The following is a 16,346-nucleotide window of genomic DNA, read 5'->3' as shown; positions in this document are numbered from 1 at the left end:
GTTACAGGCTTTTTAGGTCACCTGAGCGATCCCATCATCCGGCAAAAAAAAGAAAAAAAAAAGCGTGTGAAAGAAAGAGAGAGAGGAGATGGGGTTACCGTAAGGCTAGATTATATCGGCATTTACATAATGAGATGTAAACACTTAGGACGCTCCAGGTTTTAGAACTGGTTTCAAACTTATTGGCATGCATGTTGCACGTTTCTGTGTATCTGTGTGTGTGTATTATTATTTTTTATTATTATTAATTTTTATTGTAACCTCGAAGGCCGGATTTAAGCATTAGACAAATAAGCCATGGTCTGAAAACTCGCTGTCTGGAGGGATGACGATGTTCCCCATTTCTTTTGTAAAGACAAAAATATATAAGTAGATATTTTGGTGTCTCCTCACATGGCTACATTATGTCTAAATCCGGTCCTGGTAATCCCCAAACTCGAAAAAGACATTAGAACTGTGGATAGATTGATATACCAGACACTGGGCTTAAATTTCTGTGGGAGATAGAATTAAATATGCCGGTTGAAAGAGCTGTGTCTGTAGGGTACAGACACAGCTCTGTACCCTACAGACACATATTATGATAGGGAATGAAGTGAATATAAGAGAGATAATTCGATACTGGCGCACTATTTTAAGGGCTCTAAAAATAAGGTTGCAGGGGTTCTGGACCAATAGTAATTGTATTCGTAACACTGAGGCCCTTGAGGCCGTAGAGCAACTGGTAGGTGTATCCTTTTGCGTCGTGGGCGCAAAAGGATACACCTACCAAGAAGGACTTCAGTCCTTTAAATTGTAGCGTCTAGAAACCAGGCACCTGCGAGGAGTCCTGATTGAAGTTTAAGACTTTAAATAGATTGAGTAAACTAAATTCTGATGGCATCCTTGCTCCTTCTCGTACGATACACGCACAAACACAAGGAAACATAAATGGAAAAGAAGCGCTGCCAAGAAATTTGCCTCCAGCCAGAAAGTAGCTTATTGTTGGAATGAACCATTTATTAATTATTATTATTAATAATAGCCATATGGTGCAAGGAGGCCTGAGGCTTATGCTGCACCAGGAAAAAAAAAATTCCCAAATTACCCTGAGAGAGAGAGAGTCAAAAGTAGAATGGAATCACCAAGAAAGAGAAGAATGATGATATCCAGCTCAGGACCCCGGGTGTGCCAAACCAGATGTGAGCCCCCGGGGTTGTTTAGTATTATGAGAGTGGGTAGTTTAAATAAATTTAAAGGATTGGACAAATTATTAGAGAGGATGGATAATTTCTTGTTTATGGCTGTTAATATATGAGCTTGCTTCCATGCATCACTTTGTCGATATTAATACTGGACTTATATGATTTCAGAGGAAACAGCTGCATAGAAGAAGAATAAAGTTGAGCGTGAAAGAGAAATCCCAGTTTTATCATGCGATACCTGTGTTACGCTTATGTTAAAAAGAGTAGGAAGCCAAAGGCACGGCCACAGGGGGAGGGACTGAGGGTACTAAAGCCAATAGGACAATTTTGTTTATATTATATATAAGTAATGTCAAATAATTGTAGTTGTAGTAGGGTTTAGGAGAATCAGCGACCATATTGCTCCGTGTATACTATTTGTAAATTACGTGTATTTTGCGTTCGATTTTGTTTGCTGGATGAAAAAACTCGAGTTTCCGGGAGAAAAAAAAAAAAAAAAACATGCGATCGTCTCCCGAAACCAAATAACTCAGGCACGTTGTAAAAAGGCTCATAAAAATTACTCGCGTCATTAACTGGATTCGAACTCAGGTCTTTTCCACCCGGAAAAGAGTGATTATACCAACTGTGCTACTTACAAGGGCAAGTGGAGTGTTGAAGCTAAACGTAAACAAATTTATTCATTTGTCAGATTAGCTATCAGCTGTTATCCGATGTGAAGAAACAGAGACATGTTAATGTCAGTGTGTTGTTGGAACAAACTTCCATCTAGGGTGACCAAACCTTGATCAGCCAATTTCGGAATATCGAACTTAAAAAATAGGGACACAACCAAAAAAATCGAGATTTTTTATTGGTACATCAGATTACAAAATACCACGTACTCCCGCTTTATCTACACATGCCAACGAACATGTTTCACATATACAGGGTGTCTCAAAAATATTGGTACAAACGTTTAGGGGAGGTAGGCAACATCTAAAGGAATGTGAATCGCATAGGAACCCATAACCGGAAACGTCACCGTAAGTCGATACACGGCGCTGTTCATCAGTTCGCGAGAAGGAAAATTTCTGGTTTACTCATTCAAGCAGTAGTCGCCACACGAAGAGCATGCATCGATATACGAACTGTGAGCTGCAGACATGCACCTAGTGTATGGATTAGCAGAGGGCACACACGATGTGCGCCCCCCATTCGGCACAACATCGCTTCGCAATAAATGTGTGGGCAGGTATGGTCGGTGACTGCTTAGTCGGCCCATACCTGTTACCATCCCGCATGAAATCCGCTAAATATCGGATCTTTCTTGAACAAGTTCTACCAGGGTTACTTGACGATGTTCCAGCAAATGTGAGACGCAAAATTTGGTTTCAGCATGACGGGGCACCTGCCCATTATGGAAGGTGTGTTCGTGACCGTTTGAGCAGGCGTTTTGGCGTCGAAGGATTGGCCGTGGTGGATCCGTTGCCTGGCCCCCATGCTCACCTGATTTATCGAGCCTTGATTTCTTTCTGTGGTGGGGGCTCAAATGTATTGTGTATAAATCGCCTGTGGAGACGGAAATGGATCTCGTGGCGAGACTCGTCTGCGCTGCTGCTGCTACTGTCAAAGAAACTCCAGGTGTGTTCGACTGTGTCCGCCAATCCATGCTGCGTCGGTGTCACGCATGCATCGCGTCTCATGGTGGAACCTTCGTGCATCTGTTGTAACATCATGAAATGCATCCATCTCGTACTCCATTGTTAATATTATGTCAAATAAATATTTGCCACTAATTACTGTCTTGTGTCATTTCTGCTTCTTGTGCCTTTGCTACTACTTTCCCGTGACGTTTCCGATTCACATTCGATTAGATGTTAGATGTTACCTACATCCCCTAAACGTTTGTACCAATATTTTTGAGAGTCACACCCTGTATTGCGATGTGGCAGCACACATGTGTACCAATTAGAAGCTTGGATTTTGTTCGTGTCCGGGAATCTAAGACATTTGTCTTAGATTTGTCTTAAAAATCGAAGATGTTAATGGAGATTTATTTTATTTAAACTTTCTATACACATTCACGCTATGCTAGTTAATGAATTTTAGTACGATTTATTATTAAATTTTATATTATTTATTTTACGTTATGTGATAATTCGGAATAAATGGCGTCCAGCCTAGGATTCTTTCGGGACGTTTCGTCCCGAAAGAACCCTAGGCTGGACTTTCGGCTCTCTATAGAGGCTATAGACAGCCGAAAATCGGGATTTCCTGCAAAATTCGGGACGGTTGGTCACCCTACTTCCATCCGGAGGCGGGTAGTTTGAATAAATTCAAGGAAGAACTAGACAAATTATTGGGTGGGATGGATAGGTTATGGGAGAAGTTTGTTTGTTTTTTTGTTAATGATATTTTATAAGCTTGCTGTCTTACATCATTTGTTACTGCAAATACTAATTGTGGGAGCGAAGTTTAAAAATATGTAATTAATGATATTGAAATTTCGCAAGATTATTTAATGAAAAAACTTTCAAGCCTACAAGCCAGTAAGACTCCTGGAGTTGATGGAATATACCCTATAATCTTAAGGGAGGCGGCAAGTGAGTGCATTGAACCATTGAGGCTAATTATGCGAGAATCACTAGACTCTGGGGAGATTCCGTTGGATTGGAAAAGTGCCAATGTATCTCCCATACATAAGGGTGGCTCTAAGAGTGAAGTGAGAAATTATCGACCTGTCAGTCTGACTTCAGTGGTAGGGAAAATCATGGAGGCAATGATCAAGGGTGGAATTCAGGATCATTTGGATAGAATTGAAATTCTCAAGGATACTCAGCATGGTTTTGTAAAGGGAAAATCATGTTGACAAATCTTGTTCGCTATTTTGAAAGGGTCACTCACGAGCTGGATTTAGGGAATAATTTCGACATTGTTTATTTAGATTTCAGCAAAGCTTTTGCCTCAGTCCCACATGAGCGGTTGCTTTATAAGCTGGAACAGGTTTTATCACTGGGAAAATGCTTAGATGGATAGCAGGGATGGTTCAGGGCAGGAGGAAGAGGGTTATGATAAATGGCTATTCCTCAGATTGGGTTGATGCAAGAAGTTGAGTTCCCCAAGGATCAATATTAGGACCACTGTTGTTTTTAATTCTCATAAACGGCATCGATGAAGGGATAGAGGGCGTGATGTCTAAATTGGCAGATGATGTTAAAATTGGTAGAGTAAATAATGATCACTGTCAAGCTGAGTTTCTTCAGAGAGACCTAGATAGACTTCAGGAATGGTCAGAAAAATGGCAGCTATGCTTTAATCCAACAAAGTGTAAGGTATTACACCTGGGAAACAGTAATCCCAAAATAACTTATTCACTTGGTGGAGTTCAACTAAACCCAGTACTGGAGGAAAGGGACTTGGGCGTTACGATACGGTCAGACATGAAATTCTCTGAGCATTGTAAACAGGTTGAAAGGAAGGCCCATAGTATCTTATCGATGATTTATCGAACTTTTGCAAGTAGAGATAGGGACGTGATAATCCCATTATATAAGGCTTTTGTTAGACCACACTTGGAATACTGTGTTCAAGTATGGAGACCGCACCTAAAGAAAGACATCGAGCTTCTTGAAAGGGTGCAAAGACGGGTAACTCGCCTGGTGAGATTGGCAAAAGGGCGTCCTTATGAAGAAAGACTTCGAATATGTGGGTTGCAGAGTTTGGAAACTAGACACCTTAGAGGAGATTTGATTGAGGTGTTTAAGGCTCTGAGAGGCATCAGTAAAATGAATGAGGACGAAATCTCCAAGGTTATAAATGATGCTAGAACTAGGGGACATAAATTCAAGTTACGGGGGGAAATGTTTAGATTGGACTGCAGGAAGTTTTATTTTAGCCAGCGAGTTATAAATTACTGGAATAAGTTGCCTACATGGGTAGAGGCTGACAGTTTGGGGAAATGCAAAGGTCATCTGGATAGTACCTTCGGGTGAGAGAAGCGCATAGGATGATAGGTTTAATTTCCTTTTCTTTTATTAATTATTATTATTTTTCTTTTTTTTATCATTGTTTTATTTATTTATTTATTTTTTATTTTATTTTTTTTTTTTGGCTGATGCAGCATATGCCATAGGCTTTCTTGCACCATGCGGGCATTACTAATACTAATACTAATATTAATACTAAGAGGTTTCTTAGGTTTTCTAATTGAATTATGGAAGAATGCAAATATAGCAACCACTTCACTATGTTGGAAATTATTACCACCAAAAGGAGATTTATTAATAACTGGATATCATGACGAAGCAAAAGTAAAACGGCATGTTAAAAAGCAAAGATAGGAAGAAATAAAAAGGGTGGATGTCACTAAGGTATATTTGCAACACTCTTTCTGTATTTAGCACATCCGGTATGAAGAGTATTCGCTAGTAGGTCGCCTGTGGCGAAGCTCGTTATCGTAGTTAACGTTTGCGATATCAACTGAAATTGCTTATTACAGGAAAAGAGACTAACTAAAGTTTATAATTAAAACCCGGAAGCCCACAGCCTCAATAAAGGAACGGGGCAACAGCCTCAGGTTAAAGGTCATATCGGAGCTCAGTTTGGAGCTGACAAACACAGGAGCGATCTAAATGAAAACAAAATTTCGAGGCGGTAACATTTAAATGGAGCATTAGTTTAGTGCAGGTTAAAGTCTCGGCCAATGTTCTTCCTCAATAAATTTTATTCTCACCATGGAGGTAGTGGGTCATCACAGTTTTAAAAAGCAGAACCAGACAAGTCCTGATCATACCAGAACCATATGATCTCCAGCTCAAATAGTGATCAGAAAAATTTCGAAACAACCCATCTAGATTTCCTGCAGAAAATGTTGAGCATAAAAATAAAATTGTCGTATTAGGACCATCGGAGAACAGTCTCATTGTCATGTGTATGTTGTCCATAAATTCAGTGTGTTCTCTGGCCGGTTTGTCTGTTTTTCTGGAACAGACAAAATAGACTCGAAAAACTCGAGTTTCCAGGGAAAGAAACTTTGCTGTACTCTCCTGAGACCCACTAATTCAGCCATGAAGCGAAAAAAAAGTTCATAAAAGTTCCTTATGTAATTAATGGGATTCGAACCCGGCCTTTTCTATCCAATGTGGGGAAAAGGCAGTGATTATAAGTAAGGTATTCCTCACGCGGATACCTTAGAAACAACAGGACTGCATTCTGGGGCCCAATAGTCGACCCCAGATGCGTGCATATGAGTATTTCGAAAACTGCAACCCTGTTTAGTACAATAAATAAAATTGTAAGGACGTTGGAGTCCGCGTGTTCAGTTGATTTTGGGACCTTTTGGGGTTTTTGTTGAATTTTACTGCCCGTCAGTGGGCGCTTTATTAACTACCCGATTCCTTGTCTTGACTGTTGTAATTGGCCAGTTGCAAGCTTACTGAAGATTTACACGATATATATATATTTTTTTTTTTTTTAATTCTATCTCGTAGGTATTATACGTTTGAAAAAAAAAAAAAAAAAAGAAAAGGGGATGCAGGGGAAAACATTTCCAAAAACTAGGTGGGTTGTATGTGACCTGTCAGTTGGACCTTCTCTAAAATTGTTGTAAAGCAATTTAAATTTTAATGCCAAAAGTTATTTTTTGTCAGGAAGTAAACAAGGATCATTCCATTATGACTCACGCACAAAAGATAAACTGTGTTAACTTAAAAAAAAAAAAAAAAACTTTTTTTTTTCTTAACACCATTCTTAGTAAAATCAGGAATGCGGAAACCGAGTTTCAAATGTACTAACCCAAGGGTAGATACTAAGGTTACTGATCTGCCCAGGAACACCTATGTTATTTATGTCAGGGTAGTATGTCAAGCAAAGGTTTCATCCCCACCATGTTTACTTAAATGAAGGGGAGGGGGGGAAAGCTATATTATTATTTATTATACAGATAGACAATTCATATTGCGTGTACATTCGTTAACTTTTCAGTTTAGTCATGAAATTTTAAATAATTCAGTAATTAAAATTGCAAAAACACGCTGAAATGATAGCGAATATATTTCTGAAGTTTCATGATTAGTTCCCCCCTCCTGACAATTTTATACTTATTTCCAACCATAGACATCTATAAAAAAGAAAATCGAGTTTCTTTCTTAAAAATTATATCCACGAGTGCCTGACAGTTGTAATATTTGCACTGAATTTTGGATTACAGCTTAACATTACACATGGTTGCAAAATAAAGTGAAGGATCACTAGACAGACACTGAGTTCTAAGGATGGATGGATGAATGAAGAGGGGTTGATATTAATTGGGGTAATTTCCTCTTCAAAAATTATTTCATAAAAAAGTAAATTCTTAGATATTTATGCTTTTATTATCTGTAAACAGAACAACTTCCATATAGTGGCACCAAGGTCGGATTACCGAAGTGCAGTGGTTCAGTTGTTCCATGTCTCCAAGGTCACAGGGCCTTGGATCAATAGGATTATTATTGGTCTAGAGGCCCCCATTTTAGGGTCTCCAAAAATATGTGCCAGGATCCCAAACTATCATTGACTGTTTCCCTCACCCCACCAAAGATTAGTCTTCTCTCTCTTGTTTGTCTATGCTGCAAACCCACCTCTCCCCGCCTTACCACCTGCAAAAAAAGAAAAAAAAAGCAAACCATGAAGGCCGAATCCGTCTTAGGAAGAGTTAACTCACATAGCATTATGCAAACCCGGAAGGGTACAACGCCAAATATGTTTCGCGCTTGCTGTTATGTTGGCCAGACATCCGAGAGATGGCAGCAGTGCATCGTGATCGGTTGGAACGTGCATTTGTCATATTTTTGAAGTTCTGTGATTATGCCACCGTCATGGAAATGAAAGAAAGAAGTAGCTACCATTGTGGCGAAACAGAGTCATGGATACATATGTACACCTGTGAGGAATATAACGATCTAAGAGTTGAATTGTTATCTCGGGTAAGTGATCTCAATGTTATAGTAGAAGGCTGTGAAACCATTATAGTGGAAAAGCAAGATAACTTCTCGGTTTTCCAAAACCTCGCCACTGCTGTGTTTGATAGGCGATGAATGCCTCTGCATCTGGAAGCTTGGGATTGGTAGAGAAGTACAGTGTGGTTTATGGACTGGCTTAGATAGAATTCTGAGAATTTGGCTTGTTGGAGTCACATTAAAATCCTTATCTCTTCTGGCAGGAGTAGGTCTGCTAATTGGGAAAATTGGAGGGCCCTCGTGGGAGAATATGACACTGCGATAGATCACGTTCTTGTGATCTGGAGGTGAGGATCTCGAAATGCTTTGGAACTCAGCTGCGAATGCAAGTATGGAAGATATGTGCAGTGTTGTAGTTACAAGACTAGCTCACACAATTCATACTTTTCACATGAAGGATTGTGTCGTGTTGTGTTACGGAACAGAATGAATGAATTCGTTTCGGCGGGAGTGGGCAAGGATGTGGTATTCTGTTCCTGCATGTGGGTGGGGGTCCCTTACCACTTCCGCATCCATATAATCGGCGTCTTCGATTTCCTCTGGAAACCGAAGACAGTTCCATTTCTTCAGTTCCTGGCAGTTCATGGTGCCGTCGGAATTGTGATTGTCACGGGCAGCTCCTTATGCTGGTTCGTGATACTACAAGGCTCCAACTCATTGTGCTGGTTCGCGATGTTACAGAGCTCTAGCTTCTTGTGCTAGCAGTTCTGTCCTAAGCAGCTACTTGTGGGCGCTTTAACCTGGACATTAAACTGTCTTCTACAGGGTGAACTGTCTTCTATAGGAGAAACAGTAAATATTTTGGGAGGTTATAGTATCGATTATTCTGAGTAAAAAAGTTCATATAAACGTGTACCCAATTCTCAGTGGATACGGAGATGCAGCTGTTTGAAACTGGGACGCACAAAGTCATTATGAGAGATATTAAAGCGATAAATGACTTATGTTTGTATTTATTGACTTTTTGAATGATACAATACAAAGATAATTGACAATTTTTTACAGTTCACAATAAATGTTCGAAAATCCTACCGCTAACCTCAATGCACTTTGTCTTATGGTAATATGATGTGTTGGAGGTCATCTTGGCGATCCTTTATGAGGGCAGCAGTATCCAAAATGAATACAAGATTTGTCTCTTGTATTCACCTTTTCTTTGTATATTGCGCTTTTCATCCAGCCCCACTAACAAAAATCTAATGGAGTGAGGACTGGAGACCTTGGTGGCCAATGAACGGGACCACCACGGCCGATCCATCATTCAGAGAAAGTTCGATTTAGATATTGTATCACCAGACATATAATGTGCAAGAGCTCTGTCGTGCTGAAAGTACGTACCAATCCTTGTAGCCAAGGGAACATCCTCCAATAGCAGTGGAAGTTCGTTTTGCAGAAATTCTAGATAAATGGGCCCTGTAAGACGATTTTGTAACACAACAGACCCAATTAATTGATTATCGATGATATTGCACCACAGAGAAGCGATGTTGAAAATTTGTTTCTACAGTGGCATGTGGATTTTCGTCTGACCATCTATGAGAGTTACGGGTGTTGTTGATACCGTCATGGGTGAAAGTAGCTTCATCGCTGAACAGTATTAAAGGAATTAATCGGCGATTAGCATTTACCTTTACCCACCCACAAAATTCCAATCGCTGGGCGTCGTCTCCTGGTTGAAAGTGTTGCACCCGCTGTATGTGAAATGGATACAAGCTGTGCTCACGTAATGTTCGCCATATTCTTGTCTGCGGAACATCGATACGGGTAGAAATTCTTCGTGTGCTAATAGTAGGACTACGTTCTACCGACTGAAGAATGTGTTCTATTTCATCCACATTTTGTTCATTTGCACGTTCAGAAGAAATATGAGTGCTGGGAACTGTACAGTCTCACGCAGTTTGGTGTAAACGTTCTTGAATCCGATATTCTGCGGTTAGGAAACCGTCGACGGTATTCTCAGCAGCAGTAGCACTTCCACCACAAAAACCGTAGACCAACACCATATTGGCATATTCAGCATGTGTGAAAATGTTCTTAACAACACTTCTAACACCAAACAGAGTCAGGTTATAACTGCTTCTTGATCACATGTGATTCAGGGAGCTGTGCGCACCAGTTTCAAGCAGCTGTATCTCCGTATCCATTGAGAATTGGACACATGTTTATATGAACTTTTCCACTCAGAATTTCTTTTTGTGTGTGTGTGTGTGTGTGTGTTGCTTTAATGTATGGTTTTAGAGGGCTTCGCGCCCTGCAATTGGGCAAAAATACAGGACAAAAGGGGGGGGGGACAGTTACATTGTAATTATCTTAATTATCTGTAGATTGAACAGCAGTGTTGCTAAATTTTGGTATGAACCGCTTAAACAATAATGGTCATGGAAATGACGTATTGGCTTTTTACTGCTTGCTTGATTTCCTGGCGCAGTATAGCCTTAGTTGTTTTTGCGCCAATAAACCCAAAATCAATCACTCACACTCACTGCTTGCTTGTTTGCGATACTAGACCGATACACCTTGGGCACAATGAGCCATTTCATGTGGTGGTTTTTTGTGATCGTATCTGTACAAATGTATGTACTCGTATCAATTTGCATATTATGTAAGCAGAAAAATTCGTCGAGATTTGAACCAGGTCTTTCGAAACGAGAGACGAACACACTATACTGCCAAAGAAGACTCAGTTCTAATTGAATAGCCATCAAGCCATTCATCTGTTTAAGGTTCTCGCATAGACATAAAAAAAATAACAGAAAATGGAGAAAATGGGTAACAAATAAATAAAAAAAAAAATGGATCAAATGTCCTTGGATAGTATTATACGACGTTTAACCAAAAAAAAAAAAGATCATGTTGAATCAGGATAGACATTATAACGATCAGCGTCATCACTGGCATGTCGTCCAAGTTCCGGTTGAAAAAAAAAAGGGAGAGTGGGAGTCATTGAATTCTCTATCCATCTTCATAAACAGTTTCGTACAGTTTTAAGATCCCTAACGCCTCCTTCATATGTGTTTGAAGAGTAGACTCAATCTTGGAAACAGTAAACAGAGACCCTTCTTTTTTGGAAGACCCATTGTTGACAGCAATATTAAAAAAAAAAAAAGAAGAAGAAGAAGAAATTTTTAGCTTGATTCATTTTGATGTTTTTGTCGAATTCAAATAGGCTGTATAAAAATTCACCCGAGGCTGACAGCACTTCGAAATATTCGAGTCATATTCCCACTTCCACAACATCAGATGGCAGTTTGTTCCAACAATCAATCACTCTCTGGCTGAAGGCAAATTTGTGCATCTGTCTTGCAGCCATCCTTTTTCAATTTCACTTTTTGTCTTTTGTGTTCTCTGTTTGAGAAAGAGTTAGAATACCATACATCATTAAGTTTACTCTATCAATTTAAAGCCATAAACATTTCAAGCAGGTGCTTGAAGCTTCTCGTAAATGCCATGCTTCCAAGCGCTGCATTTATACTTGTATAACCTGCATATGCATAATCTGCATAAAATCTGCTTATTCGTTAGTGTTCCCATGTCAGAAGAAGTGCCCATGGAAATATCTCAGAAGAAAAACAGTTCCCGAAAAGAAAGAGAAAGCTTAGTTTTCTGAGTGCCAAAGCGATACTTGCGATCATGAGAGTTAAGAAACTCATCGATCTCACGCAGCTCACATAAAGGGCCTCATCTTAAATGTCAAAGGAAACATCAGTAAATTAAATATTTAACTCATATTCTATTTTTAACATAATAACAAATCATAAAACAATATATAAAAATATATACTAATATAAAAAAATATTTTAATATATATTAAAATATTCAAAACAAGGAACATTTCCCAGTTTTATGAAAAAAATCTGCCTTGCGGTAGCACAGTCAAAAAATAAAATACGAACTAAAATAAAAACATAAATTGCTTGTTGATTTACACAATACCACTTCTTGTATTTGATCTCAAGGACAACGGCTAAGGTCTCATCCAAAATATGAACTGTGATAATGCAGTATGAAAATGCAATTATTATTCATGGTGGAATGTAGCACAGGAAGAATTAGCAAATGTTTAAAGGATGCACTTTTCTTTAAGCAGTTCACTCTTTGAGGTGTTGCCTTAATTCATTGGCCAGTGCCAGTAGCACAGTGAATATAATCACAGCCCTCCCCATATCGCGTGGTAAAAGCCTGGGCTCGAATCCCATCAGTGATTCTAGGAACTTTCGTGGGCTTCTTTTACAGCGTGGCTGAGCCAGTCTCAAGCAATGGTCTACAGGCATGGTTTCTCGTCCAGCAAATAAGAAAAGCCACCACAGAATATAAAATATGCTAACCCAACATAGTGACGCCAAATAGGCTCAGTTGATTAGGCGATTAATAAAACAAAAACAATTCATCCCATTTGAAAAAAAAAGGGAAAAAAGTTCAAACTATGAATTCAGGCAACAGCCGAATCTTTAAACCATAATTGTAACTTTCTTTCCTTATAAAAACTCTTTAATTTTCTTTCTTTCCTTATAAAAACTCTTTAATTATGCTAATAACACCATTTGTGTTTTCCATATCATTACATTATTCCATGCAGCTTGCTGTCATTCCAATGCTTGAATCTAAACTGGGAAAATGTAAAGACTGTGCATGTCATCAGATTGTCTTAGTTCAAATGAGTATTTAGGCTTTCTCACCAACAAGTTCTAGTATTTTTGGAAGCAGTATCGGCACTAGACTGGAGGTCTCCCGCCTGCAAGGCTGAAATGAGCGCCCCCAAACAAATGGCAATTTATTTATTTATTTTTATGCAGAATATGTAAATTTGCAGCAATTATATTGACTTACCTAATTATTATTATTTAATTCGTTTACAAAAATTTAAAGAAAGAATGAAACTTCATACTAACACTTCGAAACGGCGCCCACCTTGTAGTGGCGCCCACCTGCAATGCAGGTCCTGCAGGTCCACTTCCGCCGGCCCTGTTTGGAAGATGTTATTTTCACACGTATGATACATGTGGTTCATGCCTGATAGTCCATCCAAACTTCATCCAGTTGGTGAAGTACTTCCTGAACAACCATCACCCAGGAAATTGGATAGATCATGGTCAAATAAATAACAAAAAATGGATCAAATGTCCTTGAAGAATACCATCCACTGAAATGGCCCGACTGTTCTCCAGATCTGAATCTCCTAGATTTGTATCCGAGGTCATATCAAACGCATGGATTACACCATGGAAGTAAACTTGTCAGAAACTCTGGTACTGCATTCTTGACATTAGAATTGTCACACGTTGTGGAGAATGTATGAGTCTCAATTGTACACTGGTGTTCAAAGAAAGTGCATCACCGCTTAAAATTGTAATTGTCGTCCGAATAACGTAAGTATATGGCAATATTTCTTACAGATTGCATCAGATAAGATTGACATGCGTAGGTGATGCCATAATATTGCACCAGCTGTTACTTTCAGCTATATAAGCCCTGCAAGAGTTGCAGTCATTCCTTGCTTGTGTCAGGATGGCGAGTTACGTGCAGTTGAAGCCACGAAGAAAGAGTGCTATTGTTGCTTTACGTGAGGAAGGATGTTCTTCCCGTCTTATTGCTTATAGAGTGTCTTGTAATCAGTCTACAGCGAGTAGATTTCTTTTCAAACTCAAGAATATTAGTTCTGCTGATAGGCAAAAAAGGAGCCGGACGCAAACGAGTCTCTACACCAAAAGAGAATCGTGGTTTGAAGCTCTTATGCCTTAAAAACCGCAAAGCTTCTTCGTCTGAGCTGAAAAGAGAATGGGAAGAACATGCAGGAGTGGTAGCAAGTGCAATAACAGTCAGAAGATGCCTCTTCAAAAAAATGGACTTGCAGCCCATCGTCCTAAGAAGAAGCCCCTCCTTCCACAAAAAATGAAAAAAGATCCGATTAATTTGGTGTAAGGAACATGCCAAATGGACCCCCAAGCAGTGGAAGTCAGTTATTTTCTCGGATGAGAATAAATGGATGCATCGGATGCATGGCTCTGATGGGAGACAAATGATTCGCTGTAGATTTGGTGAAGAATACCATCCAGACTGTATGGTGTCTACAGTGAAATCCCTACCAGCAAAATGATATGGGGGTGCATTTTCGTATCGCGGAGTAGGCCACCTGCAGTTTATAAAAGGTTCCGTAACTGACAATGGATACCTGGCTATATTGGAAGGCAAATTGCTGCCAACCATTAGAGACCATTTCAACCTGCCAAGTAACTGCATCTTTCAGGACGACTGTGAACTTTTCATTTTGTTTTTCATTTAAAAAGATAAACTGAAGCAAACTGAGGGCTTCTGGTAACATTTCAGCCATAATTGTCGTGTTTACCAAAACTGTTGTATAAAGGTTGCAAATGTTCATTTTGGAATATTTTCAGAGCACCTGTCAAATATTACTTAGCTTTCTTTAACTATTAATAAATATCTCTTGTTTATATTTCTATTTGTGATGCTAGTCATTAATATAACATACCATCGCGAAAAAGGGTTAGAAATGTGAAATTCCTAGGCGATGCACTTTCTTTGAACACCAGTGTATAATAAGCACATGTATTGCTCAATTTTTTCAGCAATATATGCATTTCCTGCAGACTAAAATTGGGAACAGCACCCTGTAATTGAGTTGTAGCCACTCCATGACATGCATATCATGCACTACTTGTCAGCAACATACTTCCCATTGTGAAAAGGAATGACAAAATTTATATAATCCATTCAAAAAACAAAACTAGCTAAACAATTTAAATTTCCACTTTCACTGCCATAAATTTTGACCATTTATTCCCTCAACCTATATTAAATTTATTTCATAAATGCAAAAATGATAAATGGCACTTAGCATAAAATTCCTTTAGATCGCAAATAACATTTAGTGACACCAGGCACATATCAATAAGGTAGTGTTATTAATTCCAATAGTTTTGGATCTGCCCCTACGTGGCATGCAGCAGGAAAAGGCTGGATTGCACCCCTGCTGTAATTCAACAAACACTTCTAAATCCACATCAATTTTCATGTTTTATTTATGGCATTCCAACGTTATCACATCATTTTTATCCATTTCTTTGATACCAGGTGAGAAATCATGCAATTTTAACATATTTTCTTAACTATTAAGAACATTTCATCCCTTTTGTCAGGAACCTACTGTAGAATTTATGACACAGTTCAGAATCACCTTTTATAATGGCTATTTGCCCTTTCAAACTGATCATCAGTGGTCGATCCGTGAAGGGTGATTCTCCCCTGCCCCTCCAAGCCTGAATAAAGTGGAATAAATACCATGTTTTATGACTTTAAGTTTTTTTGTGGTAACTACTCATGTTATTGTATATTATATAAAGGCGGTTAAAAAATTTCAACTTAATTTTTGGTCAGTCAGTTATACACTGTGCTGCCACGTTATTAGGTACACTCCTGCTGTGTACACAAATGGTTATGTTGCAAGGTTGCAAGTCACATGACCACAGTTGTGGATATAAATGTAGCAGAACAACCTTTCTAGTATCAGTTAAGCGTACAAACCGTAGCAAGAATGGAGAAAAAAGTGATCTAACGGACATCGAACGTGGCATGGTGGTAGGTGCAAGACGTGCTGGACAAAGCATCTCTGAAACGGCAGTTCTCCTGAACTTTTCACACACCACAGTTTCAAGGGTTAATCGAGAATGGTGCAATGAACAGAAAACATCCTCTCAACGGCATTCAGTGGAAGAAAATCGCTTGTTGATGGGAGAAGTCAGAGGAAGATGACTAGAATTGTGCAAGCAAACAGACGGGCCGCAAAGTCGCACATCACGTCAGAATACAACAACCTTGATGCGCAGAACAAAATATCGCAACGGACTACTAGTTACACTTTGTCGCGAATGGGCTACAACAGCTGACGGCCAAATTGCGTACCTTTGTTATCAAGGAGAGTTTTTTTTTATCAATTGCGTACCTTTGTTATCCACAGGAGAGCATGGACTATCGAGAATTTGAAAACAGTTGCTTGGTCTGACGAGTCAAAGTTCCTGGTGCATCATGTTGATGGAAGGCTCAGAATTTGGGGAAAACAACATAAATCCATAGACCCGTGCCTGACAACTACTGTGCAAGGTGGTGGGAGCAGTGTTATGGTGTGGGGAATGTTTTCTTCACACGTTGGGTCCATTGATACCCATAAATT

Source organism: Mastigoproctus giganteus, chromosome 9 (genome assembly GCF_048544385.1).
Source record: "Mastigoproctus giganteus isolate SK-2022 chromosome 9, ASM4854438v1, whole genome shotgun sequence".
In the NCBI taxonomy this organism is placed as follows: domain Eukaryota; kingdom Metazoa; phylum Arthropoda; class Arachnida; order Uropygi; family Thelyphonidae; genus Mastigoproctus; species Mastigoproctus giganteus.
The sequence above is the reverse complement of the archived record's forward strand: the minus strand, read 5'-3'. Positions refer to the sequence as shown.